The sequence below is a fragment of the Saccopteryx leptura genome, chromosome 3 (assembly GCF_036850995.1).
Source record: "Saccopteryx leptura isolate mSacLep1 chromosome 3, mSacLep1_pri_phased_curated, whole genome shotgun sequence".
In the NCBI taxonomy this organism is placed as follows: domain Eukaryota; kingdom Metazoa; phylum Chordata; class Mammalia; order Chiroptera; family Emballonuridae; genus Saccopteryx; species Saccopteryx leptura.
Window position 1 is genome coordinate 349,195,909 of NC_089505.1, and position 19,411 is coordinate 349,215,319.

The 19,411-nt window shown below is 38.1% G+C and overlaps 1 protein-coding gene across 3 annotated transcripts in view; it reads right to left on the reverse strand.

Annotated features, from left to right (window-relative positions):
- The window catches only part of CSMD3 (CUB and Sushi multiple domains 3), a 1,231,016-nt gene that overhangs the window by 446,493 nt on the left and 765,112 nt on the right, over positions 1 to 19,411 (reverse strand). The window lies entirely within an intron of this gene.

Below are 19,411 nucleotides of genomic sequence, written 5' to 3' on the forward strand. Positions count from 1 at the left end.
TCTCTTTTTAACAAAACAATAATTGGAAATTCTTTTGCATACATTTGCATCCTTAGCGGAAATCATGGATGGTTATTCCTTTAATACACTACATTTAATTTGATATTTTATTTTTATCTCTGTTGTAGAGACATTGGTCTATAATTTTTTGTGTGTGCACTGGTCTTATCCAGATTTAATATCAAGGCAAGAGATTAGTGATTTTCCAACTTTCATTGGTCTTTAGGCTAGTTTTTATAACAAGAAATTTTGGATCCTTGAGTGTTAGAACTGGTAAGCAAAACTGCCTGAACCTCGTATAAGTTTGACATTCATGTCTGCTACTATTTCAATCTCCTAAAAAATTATTTTTTATGTAAGGTTTTTTTCTGTGTGTCGGCAATGGGCAATATTGGCAACTTATATATGTTAAAGAAGTGCCATTTTCCAAAGTTTGCTAGGCTAGTAGTTTAGTAGCAACAGATTTGTGTTATGGGATTTTAAGATAGCTCTTTATAAATATTTGATAAACCTTTCTTGTTCCTACCTACATTTTGTGATTGGTCTTTCAGTTTCCTTTTCTCATACTTACAAAGGGTTGTCAAATTTATTTATTTATATAAAATTGTTAAATTTATTGTGTTAACATAGATTCAAGTGTACCACTCAATATAACACCCTCATCCCCCAACAATGTGCCCCCCTATGTACCCTCTTTGTCCCCCTCCCCCTTCCCTCTGGGGTTTGCTGTCCCGTTATCTGTATCTATGTGTTATGTATATATGATTTCACTAATCCCTTCACCTTCTCTGATCCCGTCCCCTCGTCCCTGTTCCCTCCGACAGCTGACCCGCTGCTCCCCGTAACCCAGCCTCCGTCTCTATTTTATTCCTCAGTTCATCAGATTCCACATATAAGTGGATCATGTGATAATTTTCTTTCTTTGTCTGACTTATTTCATTTAGTATAATACTCCCAGGTCCATCCATGCCAACACAAAAGGTAAGATGCCGTTCTTTTTTATGACCATGTAGTATCCCATTGTGTATACATACCACTACTTTTTTATCTACTCATGCACTGATGAACACTTGGGCTGTTTCCAGATCCTGGCTATTGTAAACAATGCTGCAATAAATATGGGGGTGCATACCTTCTTTTGAATCAGTGTTTTGGATTCTTAACATATATCCCTAAAAGTGGGATAGCTGGATCAAAAGGCAGTTCCATTTTTAATTTTTTGAGGAATCTCCATACTGTTTTTCACAGTGGCTGCACCAGTCTGCATTCCTGCCAGCAGTGCAGGAGGGTTCCCTTTTCTCCACATCCTTGACAGCATTTGTTGTATGTTGACTTGTTAATGAGCACTATTTTGACCGCTGTTAAGTGGTATCTTATTGTGGTTTTAATTTGTATATCTCTGATGATTAGTGACATTAAACATTTTTTCATATGCCTAGTGGCCATCTGTATGTCCTTTTTGGAAAAGTGTTTATTCAGTTCCTTTGCCCATTTTTTAACTGGATTGTTTATCTTTTTAATGTTGAGTTTTAGAAGTTCTTTATAAATTTTGGTTATTTAACCCCTTATCAGATGTATTGGCAAATATGTTCTTCCATTGTGTGGGTTGTCTTTTTATTTTGTTAATGGTGTCTTTGCTGTGCTAAGATTTTTAGTTTGATATAGTCCCATTTTTTTATTCTGTCCTTTATTTCACTTGCCCATGGAGATATATGGGCAAAAATTTTGCTATGAGAGATATAGGAGAGTTTACTGCCTATGTTTTCTTCCAAGATATTTATGGTTTCATGACTTACATTTAAGTCTTTTATCCAATATAAGTTTATTTTTATGAATGGTGTAAGTTGGTGGCCTACTTTCACTTTTTTTTCATGTACCTGTCCAATTTTCCCAACACCATTTATTAAAGAGACTGTCTTTACTCCATTGCATACTCCTGCCTCCTTTGTCAAATATCTATTGACCATAAAGGTGTGGGTTCATTTCTGGGTTCTCTGTTCTGTTCCATTGATCTGTATGCTTGTTCTTATGCCAGTACCACACTGTTTTGAATACAATGGCCTTGTATAACTTGATATTAGGAAGTGTGATACCTCCCATTTTGTTCTTCACTTTTAAGATTGCTGAGGCTATTCAGGTTACTTTTTGGTTCCATGTAAATTTTTGGAATATTTGTTCTATAACTTTGAAGTATGTCATTTGGTATTTTAATAGGAATTGCATTGAATCTGTAGGTTGCTTTGGTTAATATAGACATTTTAATCATGTTTATTCTTCCTATCCATGAACACTGACAGTCTCCTCTGCAGAAAACTTCTTCCAGCTGGGGAGCCCCTGGTCACAGCGAGGAAGGCTGAGAGAACCCTCCCTGGGGCTGACTATGTCTCCCCAGAAAGTGGTTAAACTCCTCAACCAGACCCAACAATAGGCTTGTGGGGACCCACATGTTAAATTTCAGTGCTCCAAGCTTCTCTCACTTTCCCCTTTGAAACGTAGCCCCAACGTAGCAGGGCCTGATAGTCAGCACATAGGCTGACTGACTGACGTTCCATCCTGTCCAATGCACATGAGCTGCTGGGCCGGTGCTGACCACAGAGAGCAGAACTCACTTCAGCTGGGCCTGGTATGAGGAACCCTTCCTTAGGACATGCCACCTGCAAGGGTCATTAAGTCCTGAACTGATGCCCTCCGCAGCTGACCACTGGGTGTGCCGGCCCTGTGCCCCCCTGGAGGGAACCTGGCACCGACCAGTGGGGGACACTGACTGTGACTGGCCCTTAGCAACCTTCTTGGAGCTACAAGCAATCCATAATTTATGGCTTCCTCTGCTGGGCCCAGGTACACATGGAAATACCCAGTCACATACCCACACTGAACCTGAGAGAAGGTCTATAAAAGGCCAAGGTTCCCTGAGTCCCGCCTCCTGCACCCTCAGTCTGCTGGCTGCTTGTTGGGCTTGGCCCCTGAAAGAACCTCTGGTAGAGTCAAGCGCCTGCGGCAATTCAAGGATTAGGAAGGGTGGTGGGCGTGGTTCCACCACTAGGCCCCAGGTGTCAGTCTGTCCAAACTTTTTTCATGGCCCTCAGTAGATGTGGCCCCAGGTTTTTTATTCTATTTTATTATTGCTGATTAGAAATATGATGCCCAACTGATTTTAATTCTCTTATAATTAATGTTTCTTCTTCCCTCTCTTCTCTCTCCATAAATATTAGAAATATTTTATAAACTTGCTATTTTAAATATATACCCTACATAGGTAGGATATAAAACTGAGACTCATGGACACAGAAAAAAGTGAAGTGGTTACCAGGGGTAGGGGCATAAAAAGGGACAAATATATGGTGACAGAAAACTATTTTACTTTCGGAAGACGGGTACACAACATAATCAATGATTCATATGCTGTGGAGATGTTCACTTATACCTATGTATTCTTATTGATCAATGTCATCCCATTACATTAAATTTTTAAATTAAAAAAATCTTGCTGTTTTAAAATGTAACTATCATCTATCTACTTACTGGTTTAAAAAATTTTTAACTTGGTGCTTGATAGATTACTTCTGTCAAATAGTTTGTGTTGGGCAGATAAAATATATTATGCTCACTTTGTTAAAGATGGCGCTGCCCACGTGGAAGCTGTCACCCAGGTGATAACTTAAGTTGCCCTTCTTGCTTGGGATGGGTGTGATTATATTAATGTGTGTTGGGGGAGGTCTTTCATGCCAAAAGGTTTTAAAAGCAAGAGAGATCACGTTGTTCCTGGGAAGAGTGATTATATGCTAGGAGGAGCCCATGCTGTAGGAGAGCAGAGAAAGGCCACATAGAGGAGAGGAGAGGCAACCAAGATGGTGGAGTGCTGAAGAAGCCAGTTTGTGCAGAGTTTGTACAGAGAGAAGGAGATGGAGAACAGAGGTGAATAAGGCTAGTGAGCTAGAAACCTTTGATTCTAGGAAACTCAAATAAGTCAGTAGCTTTGTGAGCACTGAATAAGTGGGTTTTGGAGCCTAGTGTGTGTTTTTACTTGCCTGCCAGGTGCAAGCTAGGATTAGAGGTTATGGCCCACCAGTTCTTGGCTCCGTTGTTTCATTACTGTCTGTCCAAATCTAATGCGAACCTGTATCCACCAGGCGGCTGTGATAGTGGCCGTGGCAACTGGCTTTACAGTTTGTAACTTTCTTTTTCAGTTCTAGAAAAGTGCTACCATTATTTCTTTAAAAATGTTGTTTCTTACATGCTTTCATTTCTGTAAAACTCCTTTAAACTGAATGTTGAAACTTTGAGATGTATCTTTTGTGTTGATCAATCTTTTGAATTTTTATTTAAAGAATTCTCTTTTGTATTCTAAAAGAATAATATATGTAAGGATATGCTTATTATAAATTACATTTTACTGTGTATTTTTATCCAATACCAATTCAACTTATATATTGAAAAATTATGTCATTTTCTAAATCTTTGATAATTGTTATTACTTTTTATTTTATATATAATTTCAAATTATTTTTTTCATAGGTATAATTTCTCCTTCATTTTGTGAAGATATCTAGTCTAATTATTTAAAATTATATTTTTGTTTTCTCTTAACTTCCTTGGGTGCAGAGAGAAGTATACTCGTAGAGTAGCAGAGCAAAGTTCCTTCTAAAACAATACATTTTGAAATATATTTGGTGAAACATAAAGATGGTTAAGCCTATGATGAAAGTGCAAGAGGAAGTAGTTTAGTGGAGAAAAAAAACTCTTGTTATTAAGCAAGCTGTCAAAGTTGCTTGCCTCTTTATAATTATAATGATAGTTATAACTCTTCATCCTGAGTTAGGGAGAACTGCCGCTTCATAACGGCATTGGAGTCCCATTCTATGGCTGGGCTTTTGGCTCTGCAGCTGAAATATTTTCCTCTGTAGCAATTACTGAAGTTTCTCAGGACTGCCAGCGGCCTCCTCCCTGGGGCTTCTGGCCCCGATGCACATGTCTTCTTATGCAGGAGCTGCAGCCTTGGAGGCTTCAGCTTGTAAAATGCTCAGTTTACATATAAACCTCATATATTTCTTTATGTTTATTTATATTTATTTATCTTAGGAATATCCTGCAGTCTCACAACAACTGAGATTTCCTCTTTATATTTACAAGGACCTATACACACACATACACACACACACACACACACACACAATTGTTGGAGTAGGATTAAGTTTTTTTTACCATTTGAAACTATTTTTTTCCTTCATTCCTTTAATTCAATATTATTTAAAATCAAAGATGTATTTGCAAGTAAAGGTGTAGTTTTAAAGCTGCAATACTCTCTCAGACTGAAAAAATATACAAAGTGAGTAAAATAAATGTATACTTATTATATATAACTGACTTTGACTTTTTTTTTTATCCAGGAGGCAAGACCAATTTCTAAACAAATAGTTCATATGCAACAGATGATTGCTATACTAGATATATGCATGCACAAAGAACAATTATTAATAATGACACTTTTAATTTAATGAGCATTGAAACTGTACTGGCACTATGGAAACATTTTAAAACATTTACTGTGTAATTTAATTGTCAGAACAAACCTATGAAGGAACAATTGTCATCTATATTTAGAGAGAAGAAAATTGATGGTCGAGAAGTTAAGTAATGTTCTAGACTGAATATTTGTGTTCACTCTCCCAAGTCACATGACCCCCCTAATTCATATGGTAAGACCTAACCCCTAATGTGATGATATATGGAGATGAAAATTTTAGGCTTTTAGGCCCTGAGGGTGAAGCCCTCATGAGTGAGATTAGTGCCCTTGTAAAAGAGAATGTTAAATGTTCCTTTGTCTCTTCTGCTATGTGAGGACACAGGGAGAAGATAGCATCTATATATAAACCAGGGAATGAGTTCTCACCAGACACTGAGTCTTCCTGTGCCTTGATCTTGGACTTTCTAGTTTCCAAACTGTACTGTTTGCCATTATAAGCCAAGTAGTCTATGTTATAACAGTCCCAACAGACTAAGAACTAACTTGCCCAATTTCACAAAACCTGTGAATAGCAGAGTTTAGACCTGTCCTATTCCAAAGTCTTAACCCCCAAGCTCTTGTAGAAGAATTTTTATTCATTAATTACCCATATATGAAACACTTATTTAGTTTATACAATTTATAAAAAACAATATTAAGTACTAAGACTCTAAAGACAAATAGGATGCTACTTCCATCCTTAAAATGGGGCACAGAAAAGGCATATCAAAGACCACTTAGAATTGGGTGTTAGCAACTAAGTAGAGCTTTCATAGATGTGGTGACCCTTGAACTATCTTAGAGTTATCACACTGAACACACTGGGGAAAAGTAAAGAAGGAAAGGTAGACCACGTGGGAAGAAGGAGAGTGGTATGGAAAAAGATATGAAATCTTTCCGTTCTCTTTCTTTCCTCATATGGTGGCTTGATTGTGGTTAGTTAGGCGGAATATTACCATCAAATACCATAATTTGGGTCATTTATAAACAACAGAAACTTGTTTCTCACACTTCTAAAGCCTGGGAATTCCCAAATCAGGATGCCAGCAGATTTGGTCTCTAGAGAGAACCCAATTCCTGGTTCAAAGACATCTTTATCTTTGCTGTGTCTTCCCATGGTAGAAGGGGAAAAAGAGTTCTATGGGATACTAATTACAGTCATCAAGGCTTTGCACTCCTGACCTAATTACTTCACAAAGGCCCCAACTTGAATACTAACACATTGGGGATTAAGTTTCAAGGTATGAATTTTGGAGGGACATGAATTTTCAGCCTATAGTAGAGATAGTGATGGTAGCACCAGGGGTTAAAGAAGTGGTGAGGTCTGAGGTCAAGTAGGTGATGGTGTGGTTGAGCCAAACAAGTAGAAGCAAGACCACCAAGGACGCAGCCAGTAAGGTTGGGGATAAATTACATATGAGGGAATTGTACAATTCTTAAGTGCATTAAGGATAAGGATAGCCCAGCTTTTCACTATCAATAAGGAAATGAGAAAAAATGGAAGGCTACAAAGAATCCTGAGGAGGTTAAACCAATATTGGAGGAATTGGTGGAAACTCATGTTTAAAATATAAACATAGATAACTAAATGATAAATTTATTATACACATATATGTATGTATATTATACACATATATATATATGTATATACATACACACATATGTCAAACATTCATATATGCACATGCATGTATGTATATATGTTTTCTAGCTTATCCACTGAGAGTCCTAGAAGCAATAAATCCCTATACTTATAAGTACATTGAATGTCCAGATCCTGGTCTAAATATCATTTTTCACTAAAAGGAACCAGGAAGGCTGCTTCCCAGGTTGAACAAGGAAAAAGTACAAGGTAAGCCTGGAACACATTGTTTGGCAACAAAAAAGTGATCAGAAGAATGATGGGAATTATCAAAAGACAGAGAAGCTAGCTTGAAGGGACTCTACTGCCATTCTGAGGCAGTTTTAACAACAGTATAATGACAGATTACAACTACTGAATACAATTTAAATGCATAAATTCATAGTGATATAAATAAATGGGAGAGAAGAGAAAGCTCGGCCTCCATGTAGAATTAGAGTTAAAAAATACAAAACCACATTTGGCAGCCATCACAGTGATTTTTGATTTTGGGTGAATGATTGAAAGCAAGATATTGACATAGTTTTGGATTACCTCTCTGTAGAATACCTATCAATCACAAAGGTGAAGATGATGCTTTACTAGCGGAAAACCTGGGAGACCCTAATTTTACTAGGTGATCAGGACCACATGATGATGCTGTTTGCCTCCTGATGTAATAATGCACTAAGATGATGAGCATCAGTTCTGACAAGAAGGAATGGCCTAGGTCTGTATATGAGGAAAAGCTGGACAGCCCCAGATTGAGGGCTTATTACAAAATAAAAAAAAAAAGCCTTGCACTTTTAAAGCTGTTAGGGTCATGACAGACAGGAAAAAACTGAGAAACACAATCAAATTGAATAAAATGAAAGAGACATGACAAGTAAATGAAATGAAGTTACATGGATTGAATCTTGACAAGGAAAAAGAAAAGAGACATTTTAGGACAAAGAAATTTGAATGGGGTCTGTGAATTATTTAGCAGTGTTGTATTGATGTTAATTTTCTAATTTGGATGGTTGTTATGTGAGAGTCTTTGTATTGGTGAAATTCAAACAGTACTTGAGAGTGATGAAGCACTGTGTTTCTACCTTTCTCTCAGATGGTTATGAAACATGTCTGCAGCCTGACCATGTGGTGGCACAGTGGATAGAGTGTCAGCCTGGGACGCAGATGACACAGGTTCGAAACACCGAGGTCACTGGCTTGAGCACGAGCTCACTGGCTTAAACATGGGATCATAGACATGACCCCATGGTTGCTGTCTTGAGCCAGAAGGCCACTGGCTTAAAGCCCAAGATCGCGCGCTCAGCTGGAGCCCCTCAGTCAAGTGAGAAAGCAATCAATGAACAATTAAGGTGCTGCAACAAAAAAAAATTGATGCTTCTCATCTCTCTACTTTCCTATCTGTCTGTCTCTCATACAAAAAAAAGAAGAAAAAAAAGTCTGTAAATTCTTTACTCTTCCTCCTAAGCAAAGGTAGAGTCAAATTCTCCTCTTATTATTGCTCAGCGTTAGTGACTACTTTCTAATAAAAGAAATGTGGTACAAGTGACATGCATGACTAGCTCTTTGGCTTATCTCCTAACACTATCGGTTTTCTCAACCCCTGCAGGTTTGGCACATGGAGTAGTCATTGGTACAGTTGCCTTTATCTTGTCCATTGCAGGAAAAAACCCCAAACAAAATAACTATAGAACTATAGCAGCTGCAGTAGCCAGATTAGACCCCACAGAATTGCTCATAAGCTTTAGTTCAGGGGTCGGGAAACTTTTTGGCTTAGAGAGCCATGAACGCCACATATTTTAAAATGTAATTCCATGAGAGTCATACAACGACCCGTGTTCTTACGCATTATCCAATAAAAATTTGGTGTTGTCCTGGAGGACAGCTGTGATTGGCTCCAGCCACCTGCAACCATGAACATGAGTGGTAGGGAAATGAATGGATTATAATACATGAGAATGTTTTATATTTTTAACGTTATTATTTTTTTATTAAAGATTTGTCTGCGAGCCAGATGCAGCCATCAAAAGAGCCACATCTGGCTCACGAACCATAGGTTCCCGACCCCTGCTTTAGTTTTCCTAAGGGACTACTATGCTACCTCTAATTGAGAACTTAATGCCTGAAAGGTGAACTTTGACCACCAAGAGGCAGGAAATAGGAAGGAGACCAGTAGATAAATTGTTAACCACTCCTCCCCAAAACCAGTTGTTCCAAAGCACAGCTGGACCATGTGGTCCATATCACCAAACTCAAGAGCTATGTTTCTTGTGAGTCTGTGGCCACTCATTAACACACCACCTTAGATTTGATTCTCCTATTTCCTTGTCATCTCACTTTTCCCCTCATTTTGATATCTTGAAATTACATTCCTCCCTTCCCCCCATAAAGTTTAAGTCCATGTGCTTTGCCTCAGCCTCTGTTTTCTAGGGAACTAAAACTAAGAGAAGTGACATCATGGGCAAAAAATTAGTAAGTAAAGTGAGGAAGTGGGCTATTTAAAGATTGAAAACACAGATGCAACTTCTAAGCAGCTAAAGATTCTTAGCTGCCATTGTTGAGTGACTATTATTTGATAGAAGGTTTGCTAAAATGCTATAACTGTTTTAATTCATATATTTCATATTGGAACATTGAGAGTAAGACACTATTATTCCAGATTAATAGATGAAAATATTAGGGTGGGCAAGTCTGACCAAGGTCCTCTATGTAAAAATCGCTCAAAGGAGATTTTAATCAACATCCATCCACCTGACTCCAGCGATCATACTTAGTTCCACTCTTCCTGGCTGCTTGATAGAAAGGATAGAGAAAATGCTGTGGGCCAGACACTGGAATAATAAAGAAAAAAGACCAATGAATTTGATTCTAGTATTGAAAGAAAAAAAGGAGAACATTAATTTTTAGGAGAGGTTTTCGTCTTGAGTGCTTTGACATACTAATTGTACCTGTGTGTGGAATCAGGGCTATTTTAAAACTATTCAGATTGCTTCAAATTCCTTTCCTGTCTCTCAAGTCCTGTCTCCCACCATTTTCCTGGAAGCTACCTAAGTGACCTAAGTGTCAGGCATATTGAAACACTTGCTGTTTCCTTTCACACCTACGTGCCCTTAGGCATGACATCTCTGCTTGCCAAGAAGGCATTCTCCCAGTCTGTAATACCTGGGGAAATTGTGCATCTCTCAAGGTCAAACTATACCTCTTCCATAAACACTGCCTTAAGTTTGCAAGAAGTTATTGATACTTTCTCCTTTCTTTGGGCTTCTGTAGACCTCACAGCATACTTACATAGGACTATATATTTTACGATAATCATTAATTATTTATCTGTCTTGTCCCATGAGCTTCTATTGACCTTTGCATTTCAATTGTCTACACATATGGTGACATCAAACATTCATGTATTATTTAGGTATCAGGTCAAGTTCTAAGCACTTGTTACATTTAATCCTGACATAGCACTATGAAATAACTTGCCTAAAGTAACACAAATTTTACATGGCAGAATTGGATTTGAACGCAGATGGAACAGTTCCAGAATATGAGTTCATAAGCACCCTCTCTCAGAGTCTAATATTCAAGAATAGTTGTGAAATATACAAAGGAAGGAAGACAATAACAATTAGCATACAAAGGAATATGGTTCTATTAGTAATCAATACAAGCCATCAAAAGTTTGTATAGTTGTCAAGAACTACATACAAAGAAAATCATAAGATGACACAGTTACATATTTGAACAATTTAAATTTGATGGTTGTATTGTTATAGTAAAGTTTGAGTGGTGGATATTTTTTTACCCCTCAAGAACCATTCTCTACCCTGTTCTGTTTTACTTTTTGCTCCTCACCCCAAGGGTAGGGATAAATGCTGACCCACATTGACCCAGATTAAGCTCCTATGCTACCCAACTTCTTTTGCGTGTAACAGGTGGTCAGGAAACAGGTGGCACTGGCAGGAGGTCAGGAGAAAAGTATAGTAGGCATATTTTCTCACCAATTTCTTTTCTTCCTCATCATCATAGGGTGAATGTGTCCCTTTACGGAAAGTCAAGCTTATGTCACGTTGCCCTTTCCATACAGCTGACAGCTGACATATCTGACAGCTGTGGTTCTCATTTCTGAAGGTGATAAGGGCTCCCCACTGTCACTAGTCAGGAATACTGTATAACCCCTTGTTAATTTCCTTAAACTCTGCCCACACATACCCATAATGAAGGTGCCATTTGTTATCTGCTATGTTCTTGATTAATGTACTATAATTAACCACTGAAATCTCAACGCAACAAAAAAATAATTTAGTTAGCATCCCACGGATACTTGGTCGTATTATCTTATAATATTTTGGGTTTTTTAGAATATAAGACAGTGTGGGGATTCATTTAACAAGTGTTGCCTTCATTGGGAATCAACTAAATATTATGAACCATTTACAACTAAATTTGGAAGGAACAAAGTCAGTGTTCATTCACACAGTCTAAAGGTTAGCACCTCTGTCATAGCACCTGATTCAGCTCTTTGTCTTTCTTGCTGTGGAGTCAAGAAAATCAGGAGCTGAGGAAGAGATTCTAAAATAAGTGAGGATGGGAGATTAGAGAAAATGCAAGCAGAACACTCCAGAAGGCTACCCTGGCAAAGCACTAAGTACATTAGAAATAGAGGTTTCAATGGTAGTGGCTGAAATGTGTGCAACTGGATTCTTTTAACACTTTTTTTTTTTTTTTAGTGACCAAATAACTTTGATCCTTGATGCCAAGAGTAATAAACTCTAACTTTAAATTCAATCAGCCAAAGACTAACATCTGGCCTTAAAGTGACACAGAAATTCTCATTGATCAATCTCTGACTTGACAACAGTTGACACTGTAATTCAAACACTTCACAGAGAAACTGTGTAGGTTAAAAGAAAGTGATCTGTAAAACTTGCAGTTTTGCTGATTCTTAATGTTAAAAAGCCTCTTGGGAATCTCATTACCTTAGCAACTAGCTTATAAATGTTGTGAAATATATAATCATGCAGCTAGAAAAGACCTTGTGAGTTAAACTCTATCTCACCTTCAAGAATCTCAGATAAATGAGACAACAGTCAAAGTATAAAGATAGTTTGAGAAGGAAATCTATAACTTCCCAGGCAAGGTAATGAAGGATGTATTTACAATAATAAATGTGTAAAATGTTATACAATCAAACAAAAACATTGACCCTTAAAAAGCTTCAGATTATGTGCAACCATTTAGTAAAAAAATATGAAAAGTTTAGAAGACTCCCTGGGTTGACCATGTCACAGAGCTGGTAGAGAAGAACATCTGCAGTTAGCAATTAAAATAAATACTCTTCTGAGTGTTAAGTCTGGGCTCAGGGATTCTTTAAATCCAAAGCCCTTTTAAATGCAGATCCCTCTCACCCAACCTCCCACCAGGGCAACTTCTTCTGTAAACATCTCCCTCACCCAACTTCCCCCTCCCCTTAAGCAACTCTTATTAGGTGGGAAGGTTTTGAGAAATGTCCTTGGCACAAGGCCATCTGGAGGGACCTGAGGGTTGGGAAAGGGAGACAGGCTGTAACCAAGGCCACAAATCAAGATATGCTAATCAGAGCATGTCCAGGTGCAGGCAACCCCATGCCAGCAAATGCCTGCAGCAACCCTTATATCTAATGCTCCCTCCTGCAGCTTCAGGCTGATACCCTTTGCTGGTCTCAGCTCACTTGCATCCAGGCACTTTTAAAATAAACTTTCCTTTTGGAACACACTAGCTTTGTGTTTTCAGGTCGACCTATGGTTTCTACCTTTCACTGAGATGTAGCAAATAGAGCCACTAAAAAAAGAAAAATAAATAAATAAACAAAAACCTTCAATTCTTAATCATATTTCACCTTAAACTTATTGAATACTTTAATTTAATAGAATTAGGAACTCTTTATCTGTGATAAAAATGTGCTTTTCTTTGGTTCTCAATATAATGTTATTTGACATACATTAATTTGAAATTGTTTCTTGTATTTATGTGTTTAGGCAAACCATTTATACTCTGTCATCTCAGTGCCCAAGTTTCAATTTGGAAGATAACTGTGGGACTTCCAGTAAATATCTGTGGATACAAACAAGAAGTTGCTTAGCCTTCACAGCCTACACATTCATGGTATGAATGTATTCCCTCAAAAATCAAAGATGATGATATTAGGAGTTGGATTATTTGGGAGGTGATTAGGTCAAGAGGGCAGAGCCCTCATAAATGGGATCAATGCTCTTATTAAAGAGGTTCTAGAGAAATCCATTATCTTCTTCTGCCACATGAGACACAGCAAGCAGGTATCAGCTATGAACCAGAGAGAGAACTCCCACCAGAAGATCACTATTCTGACAACTTAATCTTGGGCTTCCGCCTCCACACTGTGAAAAATAAATTTCAGTCATTTATAAATTACCCATTCTCTGGTATATTGGTATAACAGCCCCAATGGACTAAGACCATAGGTATTAAACCTATGAATTTGGAGTATATAGCATTTTTACCCAATACAGTGATTATCAGATTTAAGGCCATGGATTTACAGGGGTTTTATGTAAGATCTTACTCAATAATTACAACTCTATCATCTTTCTCTCAAGAGAACATGAGAGAAGTGAGTGGGACTAAAGATATTTTTAGAGAAATACTGAGTATCCTCTAATTTAGTTAAAAAAATAATGTACAAAAGTAGGTATCTCAATTATTAATAACATAGTTCTTAAAATTTCACAACAGTTCAAAATATACCACTGTTGGGCAGATACAACAGATTATGCTCACTTTGTTAAAGATGGCGCTGCCCACGTGGAGGCCCATCACCCAGGTGATATTAATGTGTGTTGGGGGTGGGCTGTGGGCAGGCAGAATCCTTGTAGCCAGGGGCTTGGTTTTAGGACAAAGCCTTTCCCATTCTTTTTAATGTGGGGTGGTGCAATCCCATCATGCCTCAGATAAGTGACTTTGTATTAGAGACTTCCCTATTTTGTATATTGGATTAAAGGTTTTGATTTCTATACTATAAAGTGGGGCAGACCAGGAGCTTGTTCTCTCAGTTCCTGAGATTAGCATTAGAGAGGAGAGCAGAGAAAGGCCATGTGGAGGAGACCAGAAGAAGCAGCCAAGATGGCGGAGTGTTGAATGAGAAGCCAGTTTGTACAGAGTTTGTGGAGGGAGAAGGAAGGAGATGGGGAACAGAAGTGAATAAGACTGGTGAGCTAGATATCTTTGATCCTAGGAAAACTCGGATAAGTCAGTAGCTCTGTGAGCACTGAATGAGTGGGTTTTGGAGCCCTGTTGGGCAGATAAAATATATTATGCTCACTTTGTTAAAGATGGCGCTGCCCACATGGAAACCTGTCACCCAGGTGATATTAATGTGTGTTGGGGGTGGGCTGTGGGCAGGCAGGATCCTTGTAGCCTGGGGCTTGGTTTTAGGACTAAGCCTTCCCCACCATTTTTGATGTGGGGTGGTACAATCCCATCATGCCTCAGATAAGTGACTTTGTATTAGAGACTTCCCTGTTTTGTATATTAGATTAAGGGTTTTTGGTTTTCTACACTATAAAGTGGGACAGACCAGGAGCTTGCTCTCTTGGTTCCTGAGATTAGCATTAGAGAGCACAGCAGAGAAAGGCCATGTGGAGGAGAGGAGAAGCAGCCAAGATGGTGGAGTATTGAGTGAGAAGCCAGTTTGTGCAGAGTTTGTGCAGGGAAAAGGAAGAAGATGGGGAACAGAGGTGAATAATTCTGGTGAGCTAGAAACATTTGATTCTAGGAAACCCAGATAAGTCAGTAGCTTTGTGAGCACTGAATATGAGTGGGTTTTGGAGCCCAGTGTGTGTTTTTACTTGCCCGCCGGGTGCAAGCTAGGATTAAAGATGATAGCCCACCAGTTTTTGGCTCCGTTGTTTGTTTACCGACTGTCCAAATCCAATGCAAACCTGCATGGGCAAGGCGGCTGTGATGGTGGCTGCAGCTACTGGCTTTAAAATCACAATGTAACAAATTCCAAAATTATGAACTAATGCTAACCTCATACTTTCCCAGTATATAAATTTATTCCATTGTTCAGAACAGTTTAATGGGAGCTAGTGAGAAGCAACTAAGAAACAAAAACAAACAACAACAAAACCAAAACCATTCCTGATGATGACAAAGTATCTTACTTCAGGGAATCTAAAGGCTATCCTAACCAACTTCAAAGTATTTAATTAATTCATTTTGGTTCATTATTTACTAAGAACCCACTATATATCAAATACAAAACAGCTACCAAACAGATATATTAAGGATATACCATATTTTTCACTCCATAAGACGCACTTTTTTCCCCTCAAAAGAGGAGGAGGAAATGCCTGTGCGTCTTATGGAGCGGATATTCATTTTTTTAACTGCTGCAGGGCACTGCGCCAGTAAACATATGTAGAATGAGCACCAGCAAGAATGTAATCATACTGGCCATGGCGGCATGCGGAACCCGGGTATCTGCTGAGTGATCTCCTGGTTCCGGTTTCCACAGTTGTATGCAGTGCAGGAGGGAAGGCGAACAATGTTGTATGAATGCATTCATCTGGCATCATCGAGGATAGACATGAGAGACTGCTGTAGCGGTGGAGGTCTGCAGTGCAGCTGCTGGAGCTCTGTGTGAAGTGCTGACATCACTTATTGCCAGCCTAATAGCATTTTATTGGCTGGCTGGCTGGCTGGCAGATAGGGGAGGGGCCCAGGGTGTGAGGCATGTGCAAGGAACTGGGAAGCCAGTGGGAGCACAGGTAAAGCAGCAACAGACAGAGTAGGCTATGCTGCTCATCTCCATCAGTTTATTCCAGCTGTAATCTTGGTAATCATGACCCCAACTGGACGAATGAAGAGACCCACTATCAAGTTTGTGAATGGGTGAAAACATCATGGCAGTTACTGAAGAATGAAACTGGTACATTCGTTCAAAAATTGTGGCATTAGCAATGCCTTAGATGGTACTGAAGATGGTATCATATATGAAAAGAGCAAAGAAAGTGATACCAGTGATTGTGAGCAACTGGGATTCTTAAATTCTGACACTAGCGATGATAAATTCCTGGTGTTCCTGGACAACTAGAAAACTATTTGAACTTTAAAAGTCTCTTCTCATTTGTTAATAACAGTGCTAATGGTTGTCAATACTGCTGTTGAGTTTACATTGTTGAAATATTATTGTGGTATATTTTATTAAATATTTAAATACACCATTTGGTTCAGAATTTTTTTTCTTATTTTCCTCCTTAAAACACTAGGTGTGTCTTATGGTCAGGTGCATCTTATGGAGTGAAAAATACAGCACTTTTAATTCCTTGGCACACATTTTTAAGAGAAAGAAAAGAAACTATGCTCTGAACAACACCTATGCCACAAAATGTAAATGTTTTAAAACTCAAATCCAAGATGATTTGTGAAGTTAAATGCATTTCCTAGGTATTCTGATTTAAAGGAAATCTTTGATATGAAATGTCAAGTGACAAGTGACTCCTCCCTGACTTGCCCTGAGGTATATCGTTAAAAAATTTGACACATTGTTTATATACTTAACATCCTTCAAACAACCTCCTTATTAGCATTGTCCTTCAGTTTAGGACTAGGATACAGTGTCTGTGACAAAAAGACAGCATAGAGGTCTGACTGAGATATGGATACCCAGGAATATACGCTCATGTCATTTCCACTATAAAAATCTCAAATCAGCTGATGACTTTCAGAAATGTGTGTGGTTGGGGAGGGGTGATAGGGTATGTGGTAGTTTGAGACATTTCAGGTAGAGAGAACAGTTGGACAAAGGGATGATAGTGTGGAACAGCACATTTGGAAAAAATATTTAAGTAGCTCAGTAATGCTGGAGTTTGGGTGCAAGGATAGGAAGGTAAAATATGAAGTTGGGGAGATGTAGGATATTCTTGTGAGCCATATGAAGGACATGTGTCTTTATTCTAAGCAGAGACAAGTCGTTCATAAAGCCTTCTAATAATGCACACGTAACAAATACTCTGCATGTAGCACTCACAGTAATCTTTTGTAAAATGAACTAACCATAATAAAGAGTCAATCAAGAGACATGACCCCATACCCTTAGGAACTTGGAGTCTAATAATGAAGCAGTAAAAATGGAAGTGTCAGGAAGTATGCCTTTTTTTATAAGAAGACTCAACATAGCATTGTTCACTTTCAACCTCACTTAACCTGTCTATTCTTTAAACATTTTCTTTGAAGTACCTTAAATGAAAGCACAAAGTCAAATATAGATTTTTGTCTAAATCTCTGTAGCTACTTGTTTAAAAGAGTTTGCAAGCAGGGAAAGATCAATATTTTTTGAAGCATAATAGCAATCAAAGTGAATGGATATTTCTTTCAGAAGACCTGTAACTGCTAAGAGTCTAACAGCAGTCATCAGAAATGTCTAAACATTACTGCTCTTACTATGTCTACCAGATGATAAAAGGACTTTTAATTATTATAAACTATATCTATAAAGCAAATAAGAAAAATCAATTACTCTTTTTATCAAAAAAGACTACATTGACAAAGGCCAGAGTGAAACAAATGAGCAAAATTTGCCTTCCGTCTTAAGAATAACAATGCGCTACAGCATTTAATCTTTCTGAAATTAAGCCCTAGCTCTATTCATATGATCTTTTCCAATTTAAGAAACAGGTATTGAGCTCCCATATGTGCTAAGCTAGTCACTGGGAAGTGGAGGGGGACAAGAAGTTTCCTAGATTGATTAGACTAGGTATTTCCTCAAGAATATAAACACAGGATTTAATTAGGCATTTTGAAGCACTGGTGATAGATATGAAAACATATATAACATAAGGTCTTTGGTCTGGTGTCTTTATATAATTTACCTTTCTGAGGCTACTATGATAACTGCTTCTCCGTTGTATATTTCTGTTATTTCAGGGTCCAGAGACTGTGTACCCAATAATATTCTATTCTCAGAAGATGACCCTAATATCAACAATATATATTTTAGTTTGACTTTGAATTTATTATATAACTTCTTGCAAGATCCCTGTTTGCAAGTTTGAATTTGAATCATCAAGTAACATCTTACAAGTTGAATAATTGAATGAGATATAGAAGGTATTTTATAAATTAAGAAGTACAAGTCACCAATTATAAAAATAATCACAAGGACTACTAAGTGGGAGATGATATTTTTAAACAACAGCACAGATAAGGGCCTAATATCCAAAATATACAAAGAACTCATAAAACTCAACAACAAACAAGCAAACAATCCAATAAAAAAATGGGAAGAGGACATGAACAGACACTTTTCCCAGGAAGAAATACAAATGGCCAACAGATATGTGAAAAGATGCTCATCTTCATTAACTATTTGAGAAATGTAAATCAAAACTACGAGATACCACCTCACACCTGTTAGATTAGCTATTATCAACAAGACAGGTAATAACAAGTGTTGGAGAGACTGTGGAGAAAAAGGAACCCTCATTCACTGTTGGTGGGAATGTAAAGTAGTACAACCATTATGGAAGGAAGTATGGTGGTTTCTAAAAAAATTAAGAATAGAACTACCATATGACCCAGCAATCCCTCTACTGGGTATATACCCTCCAAACTCAAAAACATTGGTATGGCCTGACCAGGCGGTGGCGCAGTGGATAGAGCATTGGACTGGGATGTAGAGGACCCAGGTTTGAGACCTCGAGGTTGCCAGCTTGAGCACGGGCTCAACTGGTTTGAGAAAAGCTCACCAGCTTGGACCCAAGGTCGCTGGCTCAAGCAAGGGGTTACTCTGTCTGCTGAAGGCCCACAGTCAAGGCACATATGAGAAAGCAATCATTGAACAACTAAGGTGTCGCAATGAAAAACTGATGATTGATGCTTCTCATCTCTCTTCGTTCCTGTCTGTCCCTATCTGTCCCTCTCTCGGACTCCCTCTCTGTCTCTGTAAAACAAAAAACAAAACAAACAAAAAAAAAAACATTGGTATGAAAACACACATGCAGCCCCATGTTCATTACAGCATTGTTCACAGTGGCCAAGACATGGAAACAACCAAGAAGCCCTTCAATAGACGATTGGATAAAGAAGATGTGGTACATATATACTATGGAATACTACTCAGCCATATGAAATTATGACATAGGATCATTTGCGACAACATGGATCGACCTTGATAACATTATACTGAGTAACATAAGTAAATCAGAAAAAAAACTGAGAACTGTATGATTTCATACATAGGTGGGACACAAAATTGAGACTCATGG